At 35.4% G+C, this 27845-nt stretch overlaps 1 protein-coding gene and 1 non-coding gene across 2 annotated transcripts in view; one reads left to right on the forward strand and one right to left on the reverse strand.

Annotated features, from left to right (window-relative positions):
- Nucleotides 1-27845, forward strand: part of LOC137931318 (acyl-CoA:lysophosphatidylglycerol acyltransferase 1-like) — a 430599-nt gene that overhangs the window by 254273 nt on the left and 148481 nt on the right. The gene's annotated exons all lie outside the window — the stretch shown is intronic.
- Nucleotides 14849-15032, reverse strand: LOC137932578 (U2 spliceosomal RNA). The gene has a single exon (XR_011109096.1). It is a non-coding gene; the product is annotated as a U2 spliceosomal RNA (small nuclear RNA).

Consider the following 27845-nt stretch of genomic DNA (forward strand, 5'->3'; position numbering starts at 1 on the left):
CTTTCATTACCAGCGCCGTTATTATATTATATCCCCCATAAATATCTTAAAGTAAGCCTATACCTTCCAATGGGCGCCTGTGAACTGAAACGACGACGATGGCGAAGGATTATTTATAGTGATTTCTAGTGAACGTCCTGCGAAGAGTACCAGGATCGTCTTACTTAATGCAAACTTAAACCAAACCATGTCACCTGATTATAGCATCCTTCAACTTAATAAAGTTAAGAGCAATCAAATGTTGTAATCTGAGAAGAGAACAGAACAACTTTTGATCACTTTGCACATATTTATAAAAGTTGTTGCATGTAAACACATCTTTATATGAGTTTACACCCCCTTTAATAGCATCCATTAACTTAAAAAAAGCTGCGAGTCAAATGCAGCCTAGTTTGTAAAGAGCTTATAATGAATCCAGGTTTTGATCACTTTAAAAAAAAAACTTAAAGCTTTTCAAATTTCTTTGTAATTTTTGCAATTGAAAGAGAGCTGTATTTACTATATAAACAAAGAACTTGTGAAATGTTTCATTGAATTCGAACAAAACTGCGAAGGTAGATTAAAATTGTTTATCTTACGTTTGTAAAAACAGATAATAAATTGCAGCAATGACCATATCTGCGATAGCAAAACAATAAACGTACCCGAGCGCTCGTTATGAAACTTCGCCGAGTGGAACTCCATCGTTAAGCGGAAGTTCGTACACTGTATCGTATATTTTACCGAAACTTTGAGTTTGTTTCCGAATAAAATCAGTCTGAGCCCGCTGGGGAAGGTAACCGCGTTATGCGAGATCGATCCCGAATCTCGATGTCGCCCCGTCTTTAATACATCAGCAACGACAAAATTATCCCTAAATTCACAAACGGACGCATCTGTGGGATTCTCGCTCTTAACTCTAGTGGCGCAACGATTAAATTGCTTCCCACTCGAGGTTAATGTTACTTTGCGTAAGTGTACGTCAGAAAAGTGGTCCTTTGTTGGCAGGTGTGTAAAAAATGCGACGTTATTTTAGTGGGACGTTAGCGAAATGAGTTCAAAGGAATAGATTTCTCCCTCCGTATTAAATTCTCCACGGGTCCTGTCAAGATAGTTTCGAATGGGATCCTTTATGCATGAGCCAGACATGAAAATATTCTATCCTCTTGTATGTGTCTGTCAAAGAAAATATTAAAAAATTCTTTTGTGCAGCGTAATTGACATTTTCTAAATTTACCTGAGTGCTCTGATATAGAATATGACTTGACATACCTGACCGACATTATACTCGAATTGATTTTGAGTTTATTTAGATTATTTTAAATATAACTCCTTATATTTTTATGTCTCCCCTCTTTGGGATCCTTTCGTTCCCTCTGCCATGTATGTCATGCCATGTATTTTTTTCAATTTCTTTTATTTCACTTTTTCATTTCATACTTACTCATATATTAAAATTTTCTTCTGTGCTTCATAATCTCTGTTTAAATAGTCTCTCGTACATCACCTTCCACCTACACCTTTCTATCTTCGTTTCCAAACCCTTATTTTCCTACATTATCACAGTTATATTTTTATACAATTATAATTACTTACATATTTTTTCCAAACCCTTATTTTCCTACATTATCACAGTTATATTTTTATACAATTATAGTTACTTACATATTTTTTCCAAACCCTTATTTTCCTACATTATCACAGTTATATTTTTATACAATTATAGTTACTTACATATTTAGTAATATAGTTCATTACCTTTATTTATTTAGTAAACCGATGTTGCTTTAATCATGACTAGCTTGGGATTTTGCTCGACTTTTTTTAACTCACTTCTGAGTCTTATTCTTCTCTATTTTATATTGTATTACTGTACTACTATTGTATTTTTGGAGGCTTCTAGAATTGTAGTACGACATTTGTCATCACTTATGAGAGAGGCGATGCTGCCTTCTTTGAAATTCTTCCATATCACGACTTAGGAATCAGAGCGGAATTCTCAAAATGCCAACCACTCATATTTACAGCATGCCATTCAATATGTACATTATTTATTGTAATATGAAGCATTAATATTATCGTTATAGACACCCACTGCAAGGCATAGGGCTCCCACATAGACTTCAATAGGGAATAACATAAATGCCACACTTGGCAGGGTTTTGACGATCGAATTGCGGTATTTTGGTACGCAGAGGTCGCTGTGAACATCCTCAGGAAAGTTATTTGTGAGCAGTGATAATCCTATATAATTAATGCACAAGGTGTGTATTATACATTATATCTAAAGAATCGAACCATTGACTTACGATCAAATCTCGATCCTCTACCGTTGAACTAACACTGCTTATATTCGATGATTCGTGGGTGAAATAAATTCAGATTTTTTCATTTATTTTTTGGTCACGACTAACACTGCTACCTAAATGACATTTGCAGTTTTAGAGGATTAGAGGGTGCAGATGGTATTTGATCTACACCTCTTTTATAATTTGTAAAGTTCAAAGGCTCTCTCGGAAACCATATCATGGGTCTACCTATTCAATTACCAAAAGCGAAAACCGCAGAGATCTTCTAGCACTGGGGCCTTCAAGAGAACCTAGGCATAGACTTTTTTATTTAATGGAATCAGGTGTTACCTTGCGGAAGTCCATCCTAAGTAAGAATAGGACCAATATTTAGCCACTTCCGCACATGCAGTGGTTGTCGTGCAACAAAGTGCACCGCCCGCCAGCCCGCTGATAAATGCGTATGCGGCAAACAATGCAAACACAGACTGTGTTTGGCAATAATCGGTGTAACATAACTCCTAAAGATGCCCCGTGGAGGGGTGAAACACGTGTTGAGTGAATTAACGGTGGCAGTTGTGTAATTCGAATAATATATATATATATATATACACACACACACACACACATATATATATATATATATATATATATATATATGATAGTAAACATGCTGCTAAATATGCAATTTTATATCGCGATTAAATAAAAATCGATCGAAACATATAGCGACATCTATGAACATAATTAGCAAATACTTTTATATCATATCAATTACTGTTTATATATATAATCGTAATAAATGGAATAACTTGCCCTCACGTCATGCGGCGCATAAAGGATCTATTTTTCTTTCATTCCGTCTTTATTACACAGACAGACGTTTAATGTGGGTATACGTTAGAAAGAATCCCCTCGAAGAAGACTGGATTGCCTAATAACAATCGACCACAATGTGCTTAGATACGGGAGGTCGAATTGTGTCGCTTATTACGTATTGTCATTGAAAAGAAGACGGTTGAAATGTATATTGTAAATGAGTGTAGTAACTTTTATCTTATGATCAAACAGGTTTTTTTTTTTTTAAATAAATAAATGTTTGAATGATCTATACAAAAAAAAAAGATTATAAAAATACCTAAAAATATTGTGTAAGTAAGATTGATAAGCAAGACCTTTTGAAACTGACAGTACAAGCAACGGGTTTTTTAAAAGGCTAATTTTTCTATCTAGATTACTTTGTATTATTTCTTACATAATTATACATGAGAACGTAGAAGTGACATTAAAATAAAGTGTGCGATATAAATACGTTTTTTAAAAACCTCGGGAACTATCACACATAATGGTTTCATAATACTAGTAAAAATATATGTGTTTTAATATATTCGAAAGAGGTTTGTGAAATATGATGTTCGATGAAAGACAATTTGACTTTTGAAAGGTAAATAGTTATTTCATACTTTTAATGATTTGATGCATCTAAATATAATGACTACCTTTGATACATGCGCGCCTCATAACGACTCTTATTAAATAGTGTCTCCGTTACTATTTTCCAAGACTACCCTCAATATTTAACAATCAATTTTAGGAATACCCTCACATATGACACTTCGAAATTGTGTCATTGAATTTCATTCAGAACATTTACCACATAAATCATGTCAAAAGTCTATATTATTAAAATGTTTCTTTAGTTTGATACCAAAGATAGATTCTACTTACAAAAGAGTATATGAACATTACTGCAGACTATAAAGGCATATTATAAAGATTATAAAGGATTATAAAGTAGTCAAGTCAAGCAGATTATAAAGGATCATTACCAACATACATGTCTTTGCTAATTAGTGTTATCAGTTTATCTCTCAATATATTTAGTGACAGCGTGGTGATATAGGATTTTGTAATTTTATTAATATGTGTAATGCCTTCCATGTAACACACGAAATTTCTCTCTGTGCCTTCAATAATTATGGCTTCTGAAACTATTAGATATATATTTTTAATCTAAAAATAATAATTCTGTGAAATCAATCTTCTAGAACTTCTCACTTATCTAAAATTATTCATTATAACCGTTGTCTTAATAGATGTATTCAGGATGTCATGTCTCCACTATCATTTTCGTTATTTCTCTATTATATCAATAATATTATATATATATATATATATATATATATATATATATATATATATACACATATACGTTTATATATGGACGTATGTATTCACGTGCATAGTAATAAGAATTCAATGTGAATAAGCACTCTTCGTCTTCCTTGCTAAGATTCAAAGGCAATTCAAATTCAATCGAATCGACTAATGACTATAGTGATATCTAAAATATGTCAAAATCTTACGATTATTTTGCCTTTATGCAGTGCTAATGCTGTATCTACAAAATATGCGCCATCTTGGAAACTCATCTCATGCTCTTTGTTTAATTCTAAACTATTACACAAACAAATTGAATTAGCAATACATCGGTCTAATCAAGATAGATTCAACCTTACCTTTCGATTTATTAATTATACATCCGGATAATACATTATCAGGCTCGAGTAACGAAAACGGTTGGGTACGTGACCTCGTCAAATTTAATAAGCTCATACCCGGTTACAGCGGCCTGGCGTGTAGCACCCGGACGGGGAATGGAAGCAATTCCGTTAAAGGGAAAGCCGGTTATAAGTCACGTAATAGGAGCCACGGTCTCAACAAATCCGATGGGAAAAGAACAGCGCTCACCGCACAAAATTAATTCCCTCTGTTAGTCCCCTTTGCGCATTAAGCATTCATGCTCCCGCTGTCTTGTCTGCTCCAAAGTTCTTCAGACTCTCTGTCAAATGTACATGCGCGAATACCTTGCAACCTTACTCCATACAGAGTGATTGCTTTTATGTGTAATAGTTTTCAAGGGCATATGTATCAGAAAATAGCATTAATTTTTACACCTGTTTTTTATCTTTTATAAATTATACACATTCTGAAATTATATATATTGAAATGCGACAGTATAAAGTCAGAAAGGAGATGCTTTGAGAATGCAATTTCTTATAGATTCCCACTGTAATACATACGCCTTTACCAAAGATATATATCGTGGGATATATTATAATCGGCTGGCGATCGCAGTGTGAACAATGGCAAAACTATGAAATTAATTAAAATAGTGTGAATTATATATAACACAATCCAAGGAATCGAACCTTAGAACCTTTAGCCACTTCCGCACATGCGGTGGTAGTCGAGCAACAAAGTGCATCGCCCGCCAGCCCGCTGATAAATGCGTATGCGGCAAACAATGCGAATCACACAACCGCCACCGCCATATCACTCAACACGTGTTTCACTCCTCCACGGGGCATCTTCAGGAGTTATGTTACACCGATTAGTGCCAAACACAGAGGTTACTACGGTTCTAAGTCTGAGGACCAGACAGCTGGGTTATCACAGCACAATTTAAATGAGCAACTGTTGAGTTTCTGGCAGGCTTTTCTCAGGAGAAAGCGTTCCGAGAAGGTGGTTGCTTACTACTAATAATGTTAAAATAATTAACGGTTCTAAAACGCAAGTGAATGTCTAATGAGATAAAGATATTTTTAGTTAAATTATGTTGTTTACTTTACTTTTGAAAATTAATTTATATGAAAGAGTAATATTCCGGAGATTTTTTAAAAACGATTACGTCACTAAAATGTAATTACTCGATGATTTTGTTTTTAATATTTTTAGTACTATTAACAGAGAGTAATTATAATTGTTCAGTGTAGTATAGTTTCAATAATACGTATTAATTTATCAATTTATGATGTCGCTGCAGCGAAAGACAATTGACTGCAGATTACGCTGTCATGTATAATTGGTATGTTTTTGAAAGTAAATAATTTATATTAATTTTACTTTTTAATTTAGTCTCATTTTCTTTTGGTTGAATGGGTAGGTATAAGTTGGAACTGTGAGTAACGTTGACGAATTTTCGGTCGAAAAAAAAAAGGAAGCGACTCGCGGTTTTTTTTTTCTCTCCTCTTCACTGCATTAGCCGGGAGCCCCAAGCCCATCCGACGTGCACTTAACCGATCTTCTTATTTTGGTCTCCCCGCAAGCGACCGCGCATCGCAAATTAGAATTTCATTTCGCCAAAGTTTCAAACGAATGTTTCACGTTGTTAATTGTAAAAAAAAAAAAAAACAAATCGTTCACCGGTTGCAATGTGTATATATTAAACGGTTTTATTTAATTCGACCCGTACGGAATTTGTTTATTTGGGTCAAAATTAGAAACTGAAATTTAAGCACCCTCCTGTTGTCAGATTGATTTGAAATTTGGTACACACATTTAATTTAGATAACAATACAATATAATAAAATCAATAACATTATAAATCTAAGATGGCCGCCGATACAAAATGGCGGATTACATATTTTTTCTTAACCCCCTCAATATGGGTATCAAATGAAAGGACTACACTAGTAAAACACGATGATTATGTCAAAATTTAAAATTCAAGATGGACGCCGTTCCAATATGGCGCACTAGGTACATATTTTTCCACAACCACCAAAATTTGGGTATCAAAAACAGTTTAACTTAAAAGTTTTTTAAATGTATTTTATATTTTATACAATTTTATTTGTAGCTTTGTAACATGATAAATATAAAGATAAAATTCATTTATTCAACATTGGAGCTTTTAACACAACTTTTATTGATCGTCAACTGTTTTTTATTCCATTTTATTTTTGACTCTACTCTGCTTCGAAAGGTGTTGTAGTTGTGGAGAAGAAACAGGTAGATATTCAACAACAACGCTCTATTAAAATAGTTTGACAAAACTCATTTACCCACAGATATTTTCTGTCAAATATAGCTTTATAAAAAAATAATCAAGCGACATCATTCCTAAAGAATACTGGCATTTAAATATTCTATAATACAGTAATACCCCGCTTTACGCGAGGGATACGTTCCAAAAAAAATCGCGTTAACTGAAATTCGCGTATAACGAGGTTTATGATTAAACATAGTCAAAAATTATTACAAAAAAATACAAATCATTTTAATCAATTACTTTAATTCTAGGAACACTTTATGCAATACATACTCTTTGTTTTTTACGGAAAAATACATCTATTGTCTTTTGGGTAACGTTTTGTTTACGTTCTTGTAAAATACGTTCATAACACCCAACACTGTTTTTAATTGTTTGACAGATGGTCAAGACACCATAGAGGAGTTGATGACTCATTATATTTATACGCACTCTTTCGCGTAAATCGCGTTATAGTGAAACCGCGTGAAACGGGGTCGCGTAAAGCGGTGTATTACTGTAATATGCATTAATTGTCAATCTATTATTAAAATGTGTTTTGAATTAAGTATAAATAAGACTGCTGACGCTGAATAGTTCGTCTGAAATGGCAGCGGGCGGAAGAGATCGCCCGTGCAACCGATGGCAGTTGGAGCCGAAAGGTTCTCCAGTGGTGATCACGAGCTGGTTGATGCAGCGTGGGTAGGTCTAGCACTAGATGGACCGACGAAATAGTTAAGACCAGTCGTCGTCGTGATCTTTGAGGGAGGCAGGTACCTTGGAGTGGACGTCGATCAGTTGAAAAGAAGAAGAAAGTAAGAAAAGGACCAATATTTAGCCACTTCCGCACATGCAGCGGTAGTCGTGCAACAAAGTACACCGCCAGCCCGCTGATAAATGCTCATGCGGCAAACAATGCGAATCACACAACCGCCACCGCTAAATTACTCAACACATGTTTCATTCGTCCACGGGGCATCTTCAGGAGTTTACACCGATTAGTGCCAAACACAGACTCTGCGTCTATACGCACTTTGTTGCACGACTACCACTGCATGTGCGGAAGTGGCTAAATATTGGTCCTTTTCTTACTTAGGATGGACTTCCGCAAGGTAACGCCTGATTCCATTAAAAAAGAAGAAGAAAGACTGAAGCAGGGCCTGCATCTGCAAAGGCGTTGTGTATATTGTACATTGCAAAGTTGGCGCTGAATGGTGACCGTTTTTTACTGAACCTATTGGAAGTCTATGGGAAAGGCTTATGTCCAGCCGTGGACATCCTATGGCTTATTAATTATAATTATTTTAAAAATCAAAAGAGTCTAGTCTTTGCAAAATGTTTAAAGAACTAGAAAACGGCGCCCTAAATGTTTGCCATGTTTATAAATATTTATGTATTTTGAAATGAAATATATACAAATGTAATCGAGTAACAAATTGGAAATGTTTGTATTTAAAGGCATCACAAATGAGGTTCTTATGTATGCAATAAGGTAACACTGATCATAAAAATGAGGGAGATAATGCCCGCTGGGAGATGTTTCGGTCTTACACCGAAGCTCACAAAATATGCATTCAGTATACCGAACCGTTTGCTTTTAAAAAAATTGTATTTTGACTTGTCTTACGAATAAGGTTTTGGGCTCTTATGAATTTAACTTTTTTTAAAATTTATAAGTTGATAACACAATTCGAACTTTAATAAACTGAAAATTGATATTTTAAAAACATTATTCATTTAATTGATTTTGAACTATTGATAATAAAAATATTGATGATTTTATGCCATGGGTACAGGCTACAATAAATTCGCTATGTTCCTCGCCATCTTAACAAGGAAAGGATCACACCTTTCTCCGTAAATAGAGTGGATAGCAATTAGCCAATACAATGCGTCAGGCGACGTATGTCATGTACATTTTTTTAGTTAATTAGCTCTAGGATTTCAGATCCGAAGAAGCTGTAAAAGTTAAAAAGACTAAAAGGTTCCAACAGCAATCGAATATAATATAGACTCTGAAATTTATGAACTCACACACTGAAATTTCGAAAGCAGTGTTTACATTGACCAATAAGGATAATCATAAAATTAATTAAAAAGACTGTTATTGATTGTCAACTTCTTTATTTTAAATCTGTTCTATTTTTGACTTATTTACTTAGCAGTAGACGTCTCTACACTGAAATGACGAAAAAAAATTATGATTACCTGCAGTAAAATATATTTTTAAATATTTATAATAGTCGTGAAACGTTTGCCTAATGGAAAGAGATATGGAGCGCTCATAACGGTATAGTGTAACACAGGCTTTAGAAATACAAGACAGCGAACGGAACCGTACGTTAGTCTTTGAGAAATAGGATAGTACGTGTCATCAACGTAATTAAACTAACAATGTCTTTATAGCGAAACATAGTACTGATCTTAAATATTATGCTTGTAATATGCCAGTCAATGTCATTCGGCGATCTAGTATGGTTGTCTGTTCATCTTGTAGGTGGACGTAATTCGCTGTATATATATATATCTAATATATAAAATTCTCGTGTCACGGTGTTTGAACTTGAACTCCTCTGAAACGGCTTGACTGATTTTTACCAAATTTAATATGCATATTCAGTAGGTCTGAGAATCGGCTACTATCTATTTTCTATACCTCTAAGTGATAAAGGTTGTTCACACTTAAATTTTTTTTTATTTTTTAACGAAATTTTTATTGTTTTTATTTTTTTATGATACAGCATACAAGAATACATACAACCATAAAATTTCACCCCTCTACGATTAACCCTTATTTTTTATTTGTAAATTAAAATATCAATTTTTTTTGCAAAACAACGTTTGCGGGATCAGCTAGTATATACTCGTATATATATACATATAAGTCTCAGGTCACAGTCAAAATGAATTGACGGAAAAAGGTTATAATTCAGTTAACGAATATTTAAATGACAAGAATCCTTGGCAGTGATGTCGCTTGATTATTTTGATTTCATTTAGGCTTTGTGTTAAACTTTATTAAAAGTTGTGTCGTTGAGGAGTTTCCTGCTTCTTCTTCACAACTCTAACACCTTGTGAACCAGAGTAGAATCTTTATCTGATGAAGTGTTAATGTGTAAATTCGTATTAAACTTTATAAAACGATTTGTCGTTGTGGAGTTTATTTCTGCTTTTTCTCCACAACTATAACACTTTGCGAGGAAGATTCAAAAATTAAATAAGTATATTCCAATGTTGAATAAGCAAATTTAACCTATTATCTTAATCACTTAACGTAGGGTACGATAAGCGATTTAAAATATCGGCAGTGTCTATATGACGTAACTGCCGAGGATTTCAAGGGAATCTTCGAGCTAAGCAACGATAACGAGATCCAGTCAGCCTAGGTCTAATTACCACCAAGTTAACGCTTCAAGATGGCTTCAAGATTCTGTTGTGACCACAAGTGCTGGCAAGCGCAGCATAGGAAGTCCATCTAAGTCCACCACGGATGGATGAAGTCAAAGTCAGAATGCGCTAGATCTAGGAAGCTTTCAATCCTTTTTTGAAATCTATGGAGCCTATGTCGACTCTCACAATTTGAATGGTCCCTTGCGAAAGAGACGTTACAGTAAAAGATTTTCGTGTAACTTATTTTCTTTTACGATTTTGTTCTTCACCACTTGAAGAGGGTTCAAAATAATCCTTTTTTAAGTTGCGATACATTCATACGTGTGTCAACAAAATAAGATCGTGACGAAGACATCAAAGTGCGAGGCGCTTGGCACTAAAGGCCTTTGTGTCGGCTTTAGTACCTCCGAAGCGCTGAGGTTTAAACGAACTTATAGTTAGGGAAATTCGTCGCGGCGTTGGGAAAATAAAAATAAATTTCCACAGAATACGCCGGGCCTTCGGCGGTGCGGGGACGCGCGGGTTTATACAGCGGTGTGGAACATTTGTATGAAACAAAAACTGTATAAAGCGTGTACATTTTCGATTAAGACATTTTTTATTCTACTTAGAATAAAGGAATATAGGCTCCTATATTCCTAAACAGAGTCTATATTCCTTTCCTATAGATAGAAAAGGAATATAGACTTTGTGTTTGGCACTAATCGGTGTAACATAACTCCTAAAGATGCCCCGTGGAGGGGTAAAACACGTGTTGAGTGACTTACCGGTGGCGGTTGTGTAATTCGCATTGTTTGCCGCATACGCATTTATCAGCGAGCTGGCGGGCGGTGCACTTTGTTGCACTGCATGTGCGAAAGTGGCTAAATATTGGTCCTTTTCTTACTTAGGATGGACTTTCGCAAGGTAACGCCTGATTCCATTAAATATTTTTTATTCATTTACAATACATTAAGTTTGTGGATCATATGGATCAAGGCAATTTAATATTTTAATATTTTTATATATATGTACACATACAAACATTTGTCTGAACTCAAACTTTAAGAGCTATGTTTACATTAGCTCGATGCAAGTAAAAAAAAGTACAGGTCAAATTAAATCTACTATTTAATATATATGTACGTAAACGAAATAAAGCACGGTATGAGGTGAGTTTTATTAGCAAATGTATACTTCGTATTAACTATTTATGAAAAGTGTGTGTTTTTATTCTCATACACATGCCATTGTAGCGTTCAAGTAAGCAGGCTTCGTATTGCTGCACTAGAGCCAACGATAGTTTTAATTTTAAATCATTCTTGCGTGGGCGTATTGAAATTTAAACTCGGATTCGAAATCGGACGACGTCGTTGATGCGTTTGCGCATTTCGGTTGATTATGAATAAGCACATACCAACCTATGCACCGTTAAATTAACTTCACCTGCTAACTGCACCTTCGTATGTTGGTTTTTGATAAGACTTACATACAATACTATTCAATTAATGTTTTTAGTTATAAATATATAATGTAAGTTGTGAGAAGTCATTGAGATCATTAGGTCTGAAGTAAAACTGCTAACGCATTACTTACTTACTCCGCTGGCTCAGTGACCCAAAGTGGGTACTTGGCCTCCGAAGCGTCAGACTTCCACTTTCCTTTATCTTGCGCCATCGTCTGCCATTGGTTGACATTCAATTCGCGCAAGTCTGCCTCAACACGATCGATCCAGTAATACCTGGGTCTACCCACTGGTCTTCGACCCCTCGGTTTTTCCAGGTACGCTACCTTCACGCTCCGATCCAATCCCATTCGCTCCAAGTGACCAAGCCAGCGGATTCGTTGAGCTTTATATTCGCCAATGATATTTGGCTGTGCTACTAAAGTCTCAATTACGGCATTCTTTCGGAGCCTCCAAGATCCGTCTTGATTTCTCGCTGGTCCCAAGATCTTCCGCGTTATACACCTTAAATGCCCTTACTGTACAAGTCGGTTGTGAAATGCGTCGCCAGTAAAAATAATGGGAAATGGTACGAAATTGCTACGAACGTTTAAGATAATGTTTATGAAGTGTTTTGTTTACTTTTCTTCTTTCTTGAGCGAGTTTATATTAGTCCAAATTTATTTGATAAATTAATGTATTCTTATGTAATACAATGTATGTAAGAAAGAAGTGTAAGAAATTGTTTTGAATACTTTAATTGCCTATTCTTCCTTAGTTATGATGAATCTTTGTATTTAATAATGAATATTAAATTAAGTATCCAGTTCATTAAGTTAGTATTCGGGTTGCTCTATTAATTAAAAATTATTTTACAAAAATAATTAAAACGAGGCACCTAAATATAGATACCGTTCAATGAATCGTGGAACTTCTCTTCAAGCTCCTTTGTGCGGTGATTTTAAAAATATAAAAAAAAAACTTTTTGACACGCCACAGAAGTTTCCAGGTGAAGTGTACTTGTTAATCGAGGTGAGTTCTCGTGTTAGTCTAAATAAGTTTCGCGAATAATAATTTAATTTTGGAGGGTAGTTATTTTGAGATCTGATAATTCAGCGAAAATTCGGATAAGTACGCGAGATTCTTTCGGTATAATATAATTATAAAGCATTAGTCAATATTTTCTTTTCGTATCTTATTAAGTAGTTAATATATAGTATGAGCAGTAGAAATCCGGTGTTAGAGGACTGAGAATTGAAAACGTAGCCCGCGGGTTCGATTCCTGCCTTACAATCTTATATAATACACACTTCGGGAATTAATTTATAATAAGTTTTTACTATATTACACTGTGATATATAATGGAATAAGACGTTACCATGCGGAAGTCCATCCTAAGTAAGCAAAGGACCAATATTTAGCCACTTCCGCACATGCAGTGGTAGTCTTGCAACAAAGTGCACCGCCCGCCATCCCGCTGACAAATGCGCATGCACCAAACAATGCGAGCTATACAACTGCCACCGTCAAATCACTCAACACGTGTTTCACCCCTCCACGGGGCATCTTTAGGAGTTATGTTACACCGATTAGTGCCAAACACAGACATAATGAGACTCTCACTCTGACTTTGTTGCACGACTACCACTGCATGTGCGGAAGTGGCTAAACTTTGGTCCTTTTCTTACTTACACTGCGATCGCCAAATCGCCTGTCAAGCGTAGCGACTATGGTATATCCTTTTCTAGATATCTTTAGGCGAGGCCTATGCTTTGAAGTTGCTCGATGCGGGTAGCGTAAGAATGGTGATCGTCGATCTTTGGGGACGCCTTTTTTGCTAGAAGCGTCTATCAGCTGACATGTTGATGATAGACAGCAACCAGATCGATATGAATGAAGGAGATCCACCCAAAAGGTGGTAGAAACGTTGGATGTAGACTGCAAATCAAGTCATCTACGAGGGAGGTTCATCTTTAGCAGTGGATGTAACTTATGATGATGATGTACAAGAATTAAATTTAGAATCTTAGTGTCATATTTGTTATAGTGATGATTATTTTATAGTTGTATATATGTAAGAAATTTTCAAATATAGAATCAATATGCAATTCTCTTTTTAAATTATATTACTTATACGCAAATAGATGTAAAAATCTGCATTAAACTTTACGTCATGTTAACGAAGATGCACGATGGGCGGATTTCGCTCCCACCCTAGCAGAGTAACCCTAAAAAAGAGCAAAAGTTAAGACCAACGTTGGTATAATGCGCGCCTCATTCATTATTTCCGACAAGGAATGTTTAATGCAATACAAACACCTATTCGAAGTTTAAATCTTGTTGGGGTTCGCGAAGATGGAATAGGCCACACACCCTTCACAAAGAAATGTTTCTACAAAACTTATTTTCATCAATTTTCTTTAAATTTAATTTGTTTTATATAAAGATAATGATAAAATATAAAAAATACTTTGAACAGAACCCTTATTGATTGTTATTTTATACCCTATTTATTTTTTAATCTAATTTCTTTTTGAATCTGCTCTGCTTCACAAGGTGTTATACCTGTGGAGAAGAATCAGGAAGGAACTTCAACAATCCACCAAGAACTTTGTTGCTTGCAGTATAAGCAATTTTAATGACAGTCCGCACTTTTCTTTGGTTGATAAGTTTTTAAACATTTATTGAAGTATTGTTACAAAGCACGAGTTACAGAACCCTCTAAACAATGACACGCGTGACCTTGAAGTTATTTATAGTTTTTTGTGTACGGTTCTCGGAAATTCTAACCGAGTACTATCGCAAACTTACTAGAACCTTCTCCGAGGTATAAATAGGTGTACTTCCCATGTAGATAGTTCAGTGTTGACTTGAGTGTTTAGTTTGACAATTCTCTAACATTCTCTAAAAATCTAGGTAGAACCATTACCATCTTTATCACGTTAGTCGATAAACATTGCAAGGCACATGCCTCTCTTAGGCCGGGTCGTCCCGTGAAGGTAGTGGAACAAGACCAAAACATCTCGTCGTTTTACAAAAAATAGTTTAATATACTATTTCCGCAATGTGGTAATCAAATATTAAGCTGAAAAAAAACATTTACTAAACTTTAATCTTATCCAAAAGACCCAAAAGTGATCTTCCTTAAAATTCAATAAGATAGTCCAGAAACTTATAGCGATTTTGACTATGGAGTCGATGCACCCACAGATAATATCTTAATTTAAGATGTATAAGAGATGATACTAAAATTAAAAGAGTATATACTTATCTAAACTTTTGAGAATTTTATACTTTATTTAATGGAATCAGGCGTTACCTTGCGGAAGTCCATCCTAAGTAAGAAAAGGACCAATATTTAGCCAATTCCGCACATGCAGTAGTAGTCGAGCAACAAAGTGCACCGCCCGCCAGACCGCTGATAAATGCGTATGCGGCAAACAATGCGAATCACACAACCGCCACCGCCAAATCACTCAACCCGTGTTTCACCCCTCCACGGGGCATCTTCAGGAGTTAAGCTACACCGATTAGTGCCTTTTAGACTCTGTGTTTGATAATAATCGGTGTAACATAACTCCTGAAGATGCCCCGTGGAGAGGTAAACATGTGCTAAAATTTTGGCTAAATATTGGTCCTTTTCTTACTTTTATACTTTATTCTATAGATGATTCCAAATGAATATTTTTTTCTTCTTCTGTGTATTTCATTCAGTAGATGGGGAAGGTATCCAATCTTAATGCGCGGCGGTGACGTTTGACGCTCCCGTGAGGAAACGTCGTGTTCTATTCAAAATCTTTTGCACCCTCATTTGCAGTTCTCAATTGAACATGTACTGTGGAATATTTAATTTGAACAGATGTCTTTTTCCTTTTCTAATGCGTACTAACTCACATCGCGAGGATCAGGTTCTATTCTTTTTCTATGTGTGGAATTAGTTTGTTAAATCAAAAAAGGAAAGCATCCAATGCAATGAAATGTTCAATATATAAAGGATGTTTGATTATGGGTGTAAAAACAGACGAAAGTATATCTAGGTTGCTATCAATGTACATAAGGTATATCTTATACAAAAATCAATGGATTCAGAAATAATAAATGACGTAGTAATAATATAGTAAGAAACGGCGTTATTAAAATTCGAACATGGAAAAATATTTTTATCAACCCTTAAATGTATGACTTTTATTTATACTTTAAAAAATGTATATCTTGCAGATAAGTACACTACAATGCAGAGAAAAATAGAATATAAAAACGTATATAATATTTTATTACTTATTTATTAAATAAACCTTAAGTTAAGATATACAACAATATGTATTTACTTTTAAGTGGGGTAATCATTTTACTCATTACTCAGTACTCATTAGTGGTATGTTTTTCATCATTATGCATTAAAGGGTTAAGTCTTTGTACTGTCTGAATGTGTTTTATAGTAGCATTTCAATTCTACTTCAAAATTAACTTATTTCGGGTTAAGGTAATTGGTAATAGTTGTACAAGCTTTGTTAAATCTAGCTGTGCCCGAAGAATTACAAAAAAGGAATTTTCTTTTAACAGTTTTTATAAAGTATACATAGCCTAATTTACTTCGTATTACATAAGCTACTTGCCAGTATAAGACCCGTCAACATCGGTCCAGCCATTTCAGAGATTAGCCGGAACAAACAGAGACACAGACGGACAAAAATTAAAAAAAAATTTTGGTTTATGTACCGTATATATATCCATACGAGCGCAATAAAAGGCGTTTATTTTATTTTTACAAACAGACACTACAATTTTATTTATTTATATACAACAGTACAACGACTGCAAGGGCAGATAGTTAACTATAATTAATTTTAATATTATTATTTCGTTATTATTTCTGAAAACCGTGATTATTAAAATTTGTGTACCATACAGTAATTGACAGCAAATTATGTATACTCTTACTCCTTTAAAGCTATGACGTGTAAATTCAATCATCCTGTATGTTAAACATTGCTTATTTTAAATATCCCACACAGTACATGTTCAATTCAGAATTGCAAATGAGGTTGTAAAAGATTTACGAGTGAACACGCGGTTGCGTCACGGGACTGTCAAATCCAGTGAATGAAAGTCGATAGAAAAAATTATTTATTTAGATGCATTAAGAATTCGGTGGATTTATTAGGCATTGAATGAAAAGTACTACCTTTATAAATACCTTATAAAAAGGTTGTACTTATGTATAAATCTTTCTGTAGAACGCACTAAACAATAAGCACAGTTCGCTGAAGAATTTTTCCACTCGGCCCACCTCGAGCGACAATCGATAAAGCACCTGCAATTCTAATAAAACTCCATCAATGTTTACTTTATTTTCCTCTAAAAATACAACGTGTAGCTAGGGTTGACGCGTATTACAAAATTATAAATTTATAACAACATTTTTGTAACTCTGCATGTCTGTAAAAAAAGTAGGAGTAGTTTTTACGTTTGTGGTATAGTTTAAACATAAAAAAACATTTTTTTTTAAATTTATAAAGTGAAAATTTTGGATTAAATATTTAAAACACGCACAAGACGGTAGAGGCGGTGTATGCAGGTCCCAGAATTGGTGGATATTGAATGCAGGCATATATAAACTGCCTTGTGAAATAAAGATCAATTATCAGCAAATATTGGATTTAGAATTTTTTTGGGCCGAGCTCTTAGATTGCTTTGATGAAAGTTTCATGGAGTTGCTAAGCCCATCAGTGGACCTCGGTGTGGGGCTAATATCACAACTAACACTTCGGAGAACGTTACCGCTTGAAGAAGAAGTGGCGGAAGCAACTTCAGCAACGCTTCTATATAGTATGACCGGGGTTTGTCGTTTGTTGTCGTATGGAGTTTTTATAATATTTAAATTTATATAATAATGTTTAAAAGAGGTTTTTGACAGCCCTAGCGCGTCGCGCGAAGGTACGGTATTGGATGACGAACGATTCGCGGGGACATCATCTTTTACGACAATATGGGACGTAAAGTTATTTTATTAGTGAGAATAATTTTCGCGTCTCTTAATGGAAATTTCCTTGAGCCCTTCGTGCTTTGGTCAAAATTTCTAAATAAAACACGATGTACTACAAAGCCTTCGCTTCGTTATATACAACTTTACTGGCATTTTATTGGCATTATACCTCATAAAGGTCTGCAATCTCGTCAGACCATCTGGCATTAGGTCTGCCACCTGTTATCAGCAAACGTCAGATGGTCAGACGAGATCGTGGCTACGGCAGGTCAAGGGTGGCTCCAATTTGCAGAAGATGGAGAAAAATGGAAAGCTTTGGAGGAGGCTTTTACCCTGAGGGGGTACATGCAAACTTAGTACAAAATTATTATCTTATATTTAATATTACAAATTTTGAGTCATTTGTATGGACGAAATAAAGCATATATATATATATATATGTGTGTGTGTATGTATGTAAATGGCGGGTGATGCACTTCATTGCACGACTACTGCTGCATAGCGGAAGTAGCTATACATTAGTCCCTTTCTTAGTTAGGATGGACTTCCGCAAGGTAACGCCTGAATCTATTAGATTAATATATTCACCTTCGTTATTGACAACCTTTTGCCATCTCGTGTTCAAATTTTCAATGACAGAGCGGTAAAAATCAATCGGATTTTCTGTAAAATATGTGTACAGAAACAACATTACTTTCCGGTCCTAATGTTTAATGCACATGTATGTTAAAATTAGTATCCCGAGAATCAAACTCGCGACTTATGATCGCAAGTCTCAGTTCTCTATCGCTGGGCTGGGCTAGGTTATATATAACGTATAAAGAACAAATATTGGACGTTGTCAAACGACATTGTGGCTGGCAACACTGCGCGGTGATCAAGCCCGCCGTAATACGCTGTTACCGACCGCGGTAAGCCTGCCTACGTGCCCCGAATGGCGCGAAACGTATTATCACAGATTATATAACGTCCATCGTCGAAACAGATACAACAATCTTGCAGCGAAGAATATAACGTGTAGCGTGCCAGCAATAATAACCGCTCGCCTGTGATATCTAGTTTCGAAAGTTTGTTACTGGCAACTCTTAGATGAGGTGTTTTGTTTTATTTTTCTATTTTTGATTAATAGCGTGAAAATTTAGTGGTTAATTGGAGTTCTATATAATTAACCCTTTCCACTCCAAGGCTTTCAGGTATCATCGATAAATTAATTGAATTATAGTATCCTGCGATTCTAGAATATGTTTCATTCATTCGTGATTCAAACATTTTAGTAACAAAAATCTTTCCTGTGTTAAAATTTAGCAGGATGTTGGCGTGATAAGTGTAAATAATTTAGTTATATTTTTTAGCTTCAAAAATGTCGGCGTTTTGAACAACAACTGTACTCGCTGTCGGTGCATCGTTATATATCCCTGCAAAGATTTACAAATATTCATATATCCTCAATAATTATTTTTTACCAAACAGATTTTCACTCTGCGTTTACAAAAATAAGTGTTCAAAGAATCTTCGGTGCTGGATATATTCCTTCACCATATTTTCAATAATACCGGTTGCAATCGGCGTATATCCAGTGTCTTCCGACGACTGTACAAAAAGTCATTTATCAATGTCATTATATATGTTTATATCACAATATTTATATATCTACAATCAAGCGATCGTACAACGCGGTCTCGTCGACATATATGTTTATATGAAAGGGGGATGCTGTGAATGGTCTCGCCGATACGGACAGGGGGGTGAGTGCGTGACAAATAGGTATAATTGGTCAGGCTGTCAGTTGCTATTTCGACCCTCGACTCGTGGTGCCCCCGCAACTGATAGTGCCAATTTGATTACTATATTTATATATAAAACCTTATAGAACCTGAACTACTTGATGCTTGAGACTTTGGACCTTAAAACATTGAAATTTTAATGTAGAAATATATTATAGTTTAATCATTAGATAATGGAGAAGGTATGATTCTTAAAAGCCACCTAATCTTAGGTAAGAAGGCACGACAAACTCCATCTAAACATCATAGAGGTTCAGGATAGACTGGAAGGACATAAAGAAAGCCCTTATATCTCCCTTCTGGGGACCTTATTCCTCAGTCCTTAGGAGGTCTATGTTACAGTCCAATATGAATGTAAACGTCTTACGTTGCGTTTGACATTCCATGGTCATTACTTCAGAATATTTAGGCTCCGGTAGCCATATGCTCTGGGCGCTATGTAGACTGCCCACTGCTACTTCTGCTGGTCACTCCTGTTGATTTGATCGTAAATAAACTGGGTATATTCTTCTCCATGGCTTTTTGAGTAACTGTGAGCAATGCATATATGTATTTTCCCAGAACCTAATTTAGTCAATAGGTTTTACTGGACTGTGCGGGAACGACGTGGTATTCTTTGCTTACCGTGGGTAGAATATAATAATGAAGTTAATAGCCTGATGTATATCATCATTATCATCATCATATCAGCCGATGGAAGCTGACTACAAGGCATAGGCTTCCACCACTTGCTGCCATGTCATTGTCTACTCACGCTGCGTCTACCGGCTCTTGGTCGCCACTTGAACCTTTCAGTTCGAATGGCTTGATACATTTATGTAGAATCTAGATAAATTTATCATGCCAGAGTACTCTATCTTTAATCTCTAGAGTAAGAATCTTGAGTAAGTGTACTCTAGTAAGATGTAGTACTGGTGTACTTAAGTTAGAAGTTACAGAATCACTAGACTCAAAGGCGAGGGTAGAACGGAATAAAAAAGTTCCCCTGTACGATTACAACTTTAATATTACGAACCGAAAAAAATACACACGAACGCTGTTAATGTTTTACGATAAACAAAATGGCGGTGGAAAGAAGAAATGCTTGCAACTTTCTTCATCGGACCCATGCCGTTTGATTTTATGCCTTACGTGTACTGAAATAAGATTCAACAGGGACGCAAGTAGATGTTGTTACGAGAAGTTTATGAGATTCTCCGCTATGGCCTCTAATGGCTCGTCTGGGTCTACCCGGGTACTCCCCCCCTGCGCTCCCCGTCAATCGTAACTTCAAGTCGTAAACGGTGCCAGCGAATACTACACGCGGTTTTTCTTGCTACTGCTATTTCTCGTATTAAAAGATCGCCAGATCTCTATTTTGTGTGTAGTTGTAAATACATATTTAACATATACGTAAAAAATAAATACATATAAGCTTTGAATATATAAATATATTAACAGAGATACAGCAACTTTTTTTTAATTGACTAAAAATTTTTCAACTCTCTTTATGTCTACTCGAAGAGAAGTTTATAAATATAAAATCCGCGATGTGAAAAGACAAAATTTTTTTTAAATAAATATATTATATTATGCGTGTTGATAGCGTTGTAATGTTTTGAATTTCAAACAAGAACCAAGAAATATATTTATAAAGTTTTTTGTTAAAAAAGTAACTTTATTTAGATACCGTCTGTTTTGGAAAATTACCTTATGCCACAGTTCTGAGACTGTCAAAGTTAAATCTTTGTAAAATTTCTGATATTTGCTAACAAAATACTAAATTAATTGTGATTTGACAGCATAGTCTGAAGACACAAACTCGTGGCTTTATGGTGGATATGACAAAACATCTCAACCCAGTTCCGATGATTTTTAGCTTAGCATTAACATGGTGGAAGATAACACCCATACGATTAGATGACACCGGCCGCTTTTCTTGAGTTGCACCACTCAGATGTTGAATTATTGAACTTTCATTTGAACGAACTACATTTGCATTGACCGTTTGGTTTTGTAGAATTAGTTCAAAGTAAAAAATTATTTTATGATCCCACGAGATTGATAGTATCTTTATTTGTTGAATTTTTGCTTTTGATGCTTCTTCGGAAACATTATAGACTATCCACTTTTCGTCACCAGTGATTTGTAAAACTTTTACTTATTGAGGAGTTAGCTGCAGTATTTCTATTTCACCAAATTTGTCTCCAGCCTGGAATCCTATATCTTTGATATTAACAATAGAAAACGGAATACATAGCAAGTTAACCGGGTCACCCATTTACAGCGCAACGAACGCAATTTCCATTAAAACGCTCGTCTTAACAACCTATTTTACTGCACTTCTATAAATTCGCTAGATCGTTACTCCGGTGTCGGACCTTGTATTAAATTCCACAACTAAGTTACTTTATGGACACCTATAAAGCTCTGCATCGTTGTAAAATGTTTGCGAATTTCATTAGGGTGTTAGTATTCCGCTTGGATCCGTCTCGTACTGCAGCGTGCATTTCTATGCATTGCCAACTGGGACAATTCGGGTCGCGGTTTACTTCGATATTGCAGACTGTACTTTTGATTTGTTGTCTTGTTAGTCAGCGAACTATAAATAAAGTTTCACTCTTCTGTGAAGTTTAACCTAAATTTAAAATGCTAGTCACTTTACAAATTCAAGCTACACGACTATTAGGACCTTGAATAAGTTCTCGCTGTTTTTTTTTCAAAAAAAAAAATATTTAAAATACAATGCGTACAATGACGTTACTCAAAGTATTGTCCATCATTAGAGACCACTTTCTCCCATCTCTCTGGCAGCAATTGAATCCCCCGTCGGAAAAATGACTCATCTTTCGAGGCAATCCATGAATCAAGCCATTTTTCGGCTTCAATAACATAAAACATTGCAAAAAGTCTTTAGATTTCTTAGTGCATGAAAAAATGATTAAAAACAACTCTTTAGTTTATTTAGGTATTTTGAACACTTTCTAATTATAAACCGTCATATGATTAAAAAAATTGTCAACCTAAGAAATGGTAGAGTAGTGGTAAAAGATTGAGACTTACGGTCGTAGGTTTTGAATTTGATTCCCGGGATATAATCTTACATAATTCACATTTTGTGCATTAATTATAGGATTACCACAGCTCCCAAACAAGATTCCATAGGATGGGCAGCAGCGACCTTTGCGTACCATAATTGCGCAGTGTGAACGCCAACCCGTCTGCCAAACATGGCGATTATGGTATATGGGGATTTACCAGAATCTATTTAGATATCTTAGGGGGAGACCTATATCTTCCAGTGGGTTGCAATGATTACACTGAGAAAGTTATTGTATTATTTATAATAAATTTATTGTATTAGAAACAACAGAAGGTGATGTGAGTATGCTCTTCTCTAGATGGACTGACGACATAGTAAATGTCGCGGAATGTCGCTGAATGTGCCAGTTGGACCAGTTCTGGCGATGTTTGGACGTGGCCTATGAGTAGCAGTAGACATCTAGCTGCTAAAAAAAAAAGAAAAACAACACCAAGAAATTTGTTATATTAAATACAACAAAGGTATCGGGATTTCACTGGATTCGAACAGCACATGACCTGTCTTCGTGGCAATGTTTTAGGGGAGGTTTATACCTTGCAGTGGGCGTATGGTGGTGTTAAACAAGGGATATAAGAAAGAAAAGGATCAATATTTAGCCACTTCCGCACATGCAGTAGTAGTCGTGCAACAAAGTGCACCGCCCGCCAGCCCGCTGATAAATGCGTATGCGGCAAACAATGCGAATCACACAACCGCCACCGCCAAATCACTCAACACGTGTTTCACCCCTCCACGGGGCATTTTCAGGAGTTATGTTACACCGATTAGTGCCAAACACAGAGTCCACTAATCTAAGTGGGTTAGCGGGCGGTACACTTTGTTGCACGACTACTATTGCATGTATGGAAGTGGCTAAATATTGGTCCTTTTCTTAGTTAGGATGGACTTCCGCAATGTAACGCCTGATTCCATTAAATAAGGGATATAAGAATTCAAAGTAAGCCTAATAAGAAACCAAAGCATCAAAAGAATCACCAACAACTAATACAGAAGTAATTCATCAAAATTAAAACAAGGTAAACGTACCGGGGTTAAGTCAATTCATTAATAAAGACAGGGTGTTATTTTGATTTTTAATGACGGCAATGTAAAATAAAACCGGAAGTCCCGTACCCTGTGTGTACACCGGTAACAGGGGATGCCGGGGACGCATGCAATAAATACCAGACGGCCCCATTTTGTCAAAGTCCAGTTGCGATTATTACAAGTAACATCCGTTTGAAACAATGCCGTGAAGCGACGCGACAGACAAAGGCGGTGATTTCACCTCGCTGCTATAAATCAAAAGCCGAAACCACCTGAGCGTTCGACGTGCTCGAGATTATAAATGTTAGTTGTACCGCGTTAATATTCATTCTATTTTGAATTTAATACTGTTAAGTACAAAGTTCAATTTGCATTGCATGAAGTTTCTTGTTTAAGAGTAACCAAATTAGCGTTAGGAAAGCGGACCGTATTGCGTACTTCATAGCTTACGAATCGCTAATTCATATAGATCAATTCATGTTCACTTCAAAACATATCTTATCATCAACCGTTATGGTTTTATTTCACTTGAAATATCTTGATATATAGGTAACACGATAGTGAAATTTGAACCTTAAATTGAAGAGTAAAGAATCTAATTTTAAGTGGCAAGATTTGACGAAGGTTTATCCAGGGATGAGCCGGTGTCCTTAGAGACCGACACCCCTCTGCTCGCTGCGCTCGGCGTGTGTGTCTTAGCACTTACGCCCTCACGATTAGACGACACAACGGAATTCTAATATTGGCGAAAGTCTGATCAAATATTTGCCAATTTCTGTGTTGACTGATTTCTTGATTAAAAGCGCTGAAGTGTCGGACGCCATTATTTGTTCAGCGCTGAGACTATTGTGCATGTTGTTGAAATAGGAGATAAAAAAATCAGTTCGAAATTTAAATATTAGTTTCTGTTCGATGTTACCAGCACAGGTCGCTTTCAATGGGTGATATGATATTTTAAATGAGAACTGTTGTTCTTCCCTGCCATGTGTAGGCGAGAACGCTTTAACTCGGGTAAAGTATTTTTTTTTTTTCATTTTATTTATTTTTTCCTTTTATCATTCACAGTCTATTATATTACAATTTTTTTCTGTCATTCACTATCTCTTTTTTCACAATTTAATCATCTCCAGTGCTTCTTTTCTCATTTTAGTTTTTAGAACACCGTTTCCTGCATTATCACAGTTTTGAATCGAATTTTTCTACTTTTGTTTTTATATAATTATAGCTAGTTTATTGTTTTTTCTTATTTACTAAACCTATATTGTTTTATTTATGACTAGCTCGGGATCTTGCTCGACGCCTTTTGACTTAGTTCCGAGTCTTATTCTTCTATATTGTACTACCTTTTTGGAGAGTTCTAAAAATATAAGAAGACATTTCTCGTTGCCCACGAAAGAGGCAATGTTACCTTCTTCGATCCTTTTCCCCGTCTAGACCTCGGAATCAAAGCGAAGTTCTCCGAGCATAGGACAGCACGAATAAATGAATAATTTTTAAAAATACACAAAATTCGCGATACTTTTTGAACACACCTCGTATAGTTCAACTTAGTAAATTTATAGTAGATATGGCCGATATTTATAAAAATAAATCGAAATAAATTTACTGGAAATTTTTAAGTCAAAATAGATGTTTTTTCTATTGTTATTAGGATCTATATTTCATAAATATTAGCGTCTGTGCCTTTGTTTTTACATTTACGTTTAATATTTACATTTTTTTTAATTTATTGATATTTTAATAATGTCCAGTTTTTAAGATTAGATTTCGTGCGAACATTTCGTAATCCCTACTCCATATTACCATCCTCAGGTTGTATGCCAGTGTCTGTGCGATAGTTGCCGTATTCGTATTAATAAATCTTGCGATCGCATCATAAATAATGAAGGTTTAAAATAAAGTAAAAAAATAAATTCGTCCACAAAACTGCGCAATATTTTCACCCCGATCCACCCTCGAGCGAATTCAATGGAACAGAGGTTCATTTTAGTTGACAGTTGCACAGTTGTGGAATATCTTTAGCCAACAGTCTGTAGGCTCCTGAGAATATATCGAAATTGCATCGTGAGAATGAACTCCTCGGGGACGGTGCGTGCATACAAATTGAGTCACTGGCTTTGTTACCGCAATATAACAATGTGACGCCCCACACCATTGATTTCACATTTTACAATTGATGTTTAAAATAGTAACTCTTTTATATTTCTAATATGTACAAGATTATTGGCTATAGGTGTGAAGGCTTTAAGGGTTGAATGCTTTCATAATTTGCCGTAAATTAGGGTATGGTACAACATTGTATGAATAGCGTTTTCAAATTTAATATTATTTATATATTTATTTTAGACCAAAAGTCTATGTAAAAAGACGAAAAGGAAATGTAACAGAATAACATAGAATTAACTTAAAAAATGGAATTTATATAGAGGTACAACAGACGGTTTTATTGCTCAAGGCGATCTCTAACAGACTACCTTTGGATGGAAATGAGAGACATAAAGGAGAGGGCAGTTTAGGGTGTAAATTTATTAACATGAACACTACATATTAAAATTATTTATTGTTTACTATTTTTCCCTGTAGACTTTCCAATCTAATAAAAACAAATAAATATATGTAATTCTTCAGAGATTAAATTATACAGGATGATTAAAAATAGGTGTCAAAACTTTAAAGTTTTTTGCTGATAAAAGAGCTATTACATATATGACCAATCAACTTTATTATTGTGATCATCAATTTTGGAGTGCCCGGTATTTTGGAATACAAGATGATGGGTATCATCACCTCTGAATTCCTGGGTAGTTAATGAACCGAGGATATACTTGAGTTCGCGGGAAGTGGCTAGATGCAGAGCTTGCCTTGATGTGGTCATCTATTGGCTTAGAAGAAGAAGAAATTCTGAAATCTTTTAAGAGAAATTAGTAACAATATAAATCATAAAAGATACTTGTGAAAGTGTTCACAATAAATTAACACTTTTAGAAGTGCTAGACTTCGTACTCTAGATTTTAATCGCAGTGTATATTCACTCAGCTATTACTGTACCAGTATTCGTTCTGATTTTAAACCTTTTTTTTTCAATTTACTTTATGGTTATGCTCAAGTGTAGTGAATATGTTTCGTAATTTTGTCGAACACACTGGCCGTTTGAAATTGGCAGCGTCTGCGAAAAATTTGCGAAGTTTAATTGCTTCGCAGTCGATTACAGGGCGCACATGTGTTGTGGGTACGCGGCGAGTAGCGAATAAAGGGTTCCCTGCTTTGTTGTGCGTTTAGGTATCGAATTTTTTTTTAACCCTCTAATTCGTAAAAAAGTATTAACAACAACCCTTTTATAATTTATAAACGGATTCGCAGGAATTCGTTGCGATTCTGAGCTCCTGCGAGGAAAAAGGTTAGTGAGAAGATAGGCCTGCGTTTCTTAAATACTGCAGGGTCATAGTTGAAGACGTGATCAAACGAAACAGTACCGAAAAATAAAACAGGTCGGGTAAGCAAACCAAAAACAGTTGGAAACAAAGATAAAAATAAAACAGGAATTGTTAACAAAATATGTAGTATATATATACTAGAAATGATGTAATAAACTTAATATTTGTCTATAAAAAAATGTGATAATAATTTTAAAACAAGAAAATAAATAGCATTTCAAATAATAGGTTTCTTCTAGGCGAGCATGTACCATCTTAGACCTTCATCGCACCTTAAAATCAGGCGAGACAGAGGTCGAATTCTTCGCTTATGAACGATTAAAAAAGCCGTGGAGAGGGCTAAGCTTAGAATTTTTCTATGAGATGGTTTTACAAGAACGGAGATCTGTAGATGAAACTGACATATATATTCGAGCCGATTGGTAAGTTGTACTAGCAACGACAGATCATATTGCGCGGAGAACTGTTTGACCGCTGGAGCCTTAAAGTTATGGAGAGAAGACTACGGTCCGTCAAGTGGAGTATAGGGCGTTTACCCATAAGGTAGACAAATGATTTTGTCGATGACATGGTCGAGAAAGGCTGGTTGCTGGCTTCCTACAGCTAAAATGATGATGACGAACATTTTGATGCGTTAATT

The sequence above is a fragment of the Battus philenor genome, unplaced genomic scaffold, assembly GCF_028537555.1.
Source record: "Battus philenor isolate CCGP_79_NKW_IND1 unplaced genomic scaffold, ilBatPhil1.0.hap1 SCAF_11, whole genome shotgun sequence".
NCBI lineage: Eukaryota > Metazoa > Arthropoda > Insecta > Lepidoptera > Papilionidae > Battus > Battus philenor.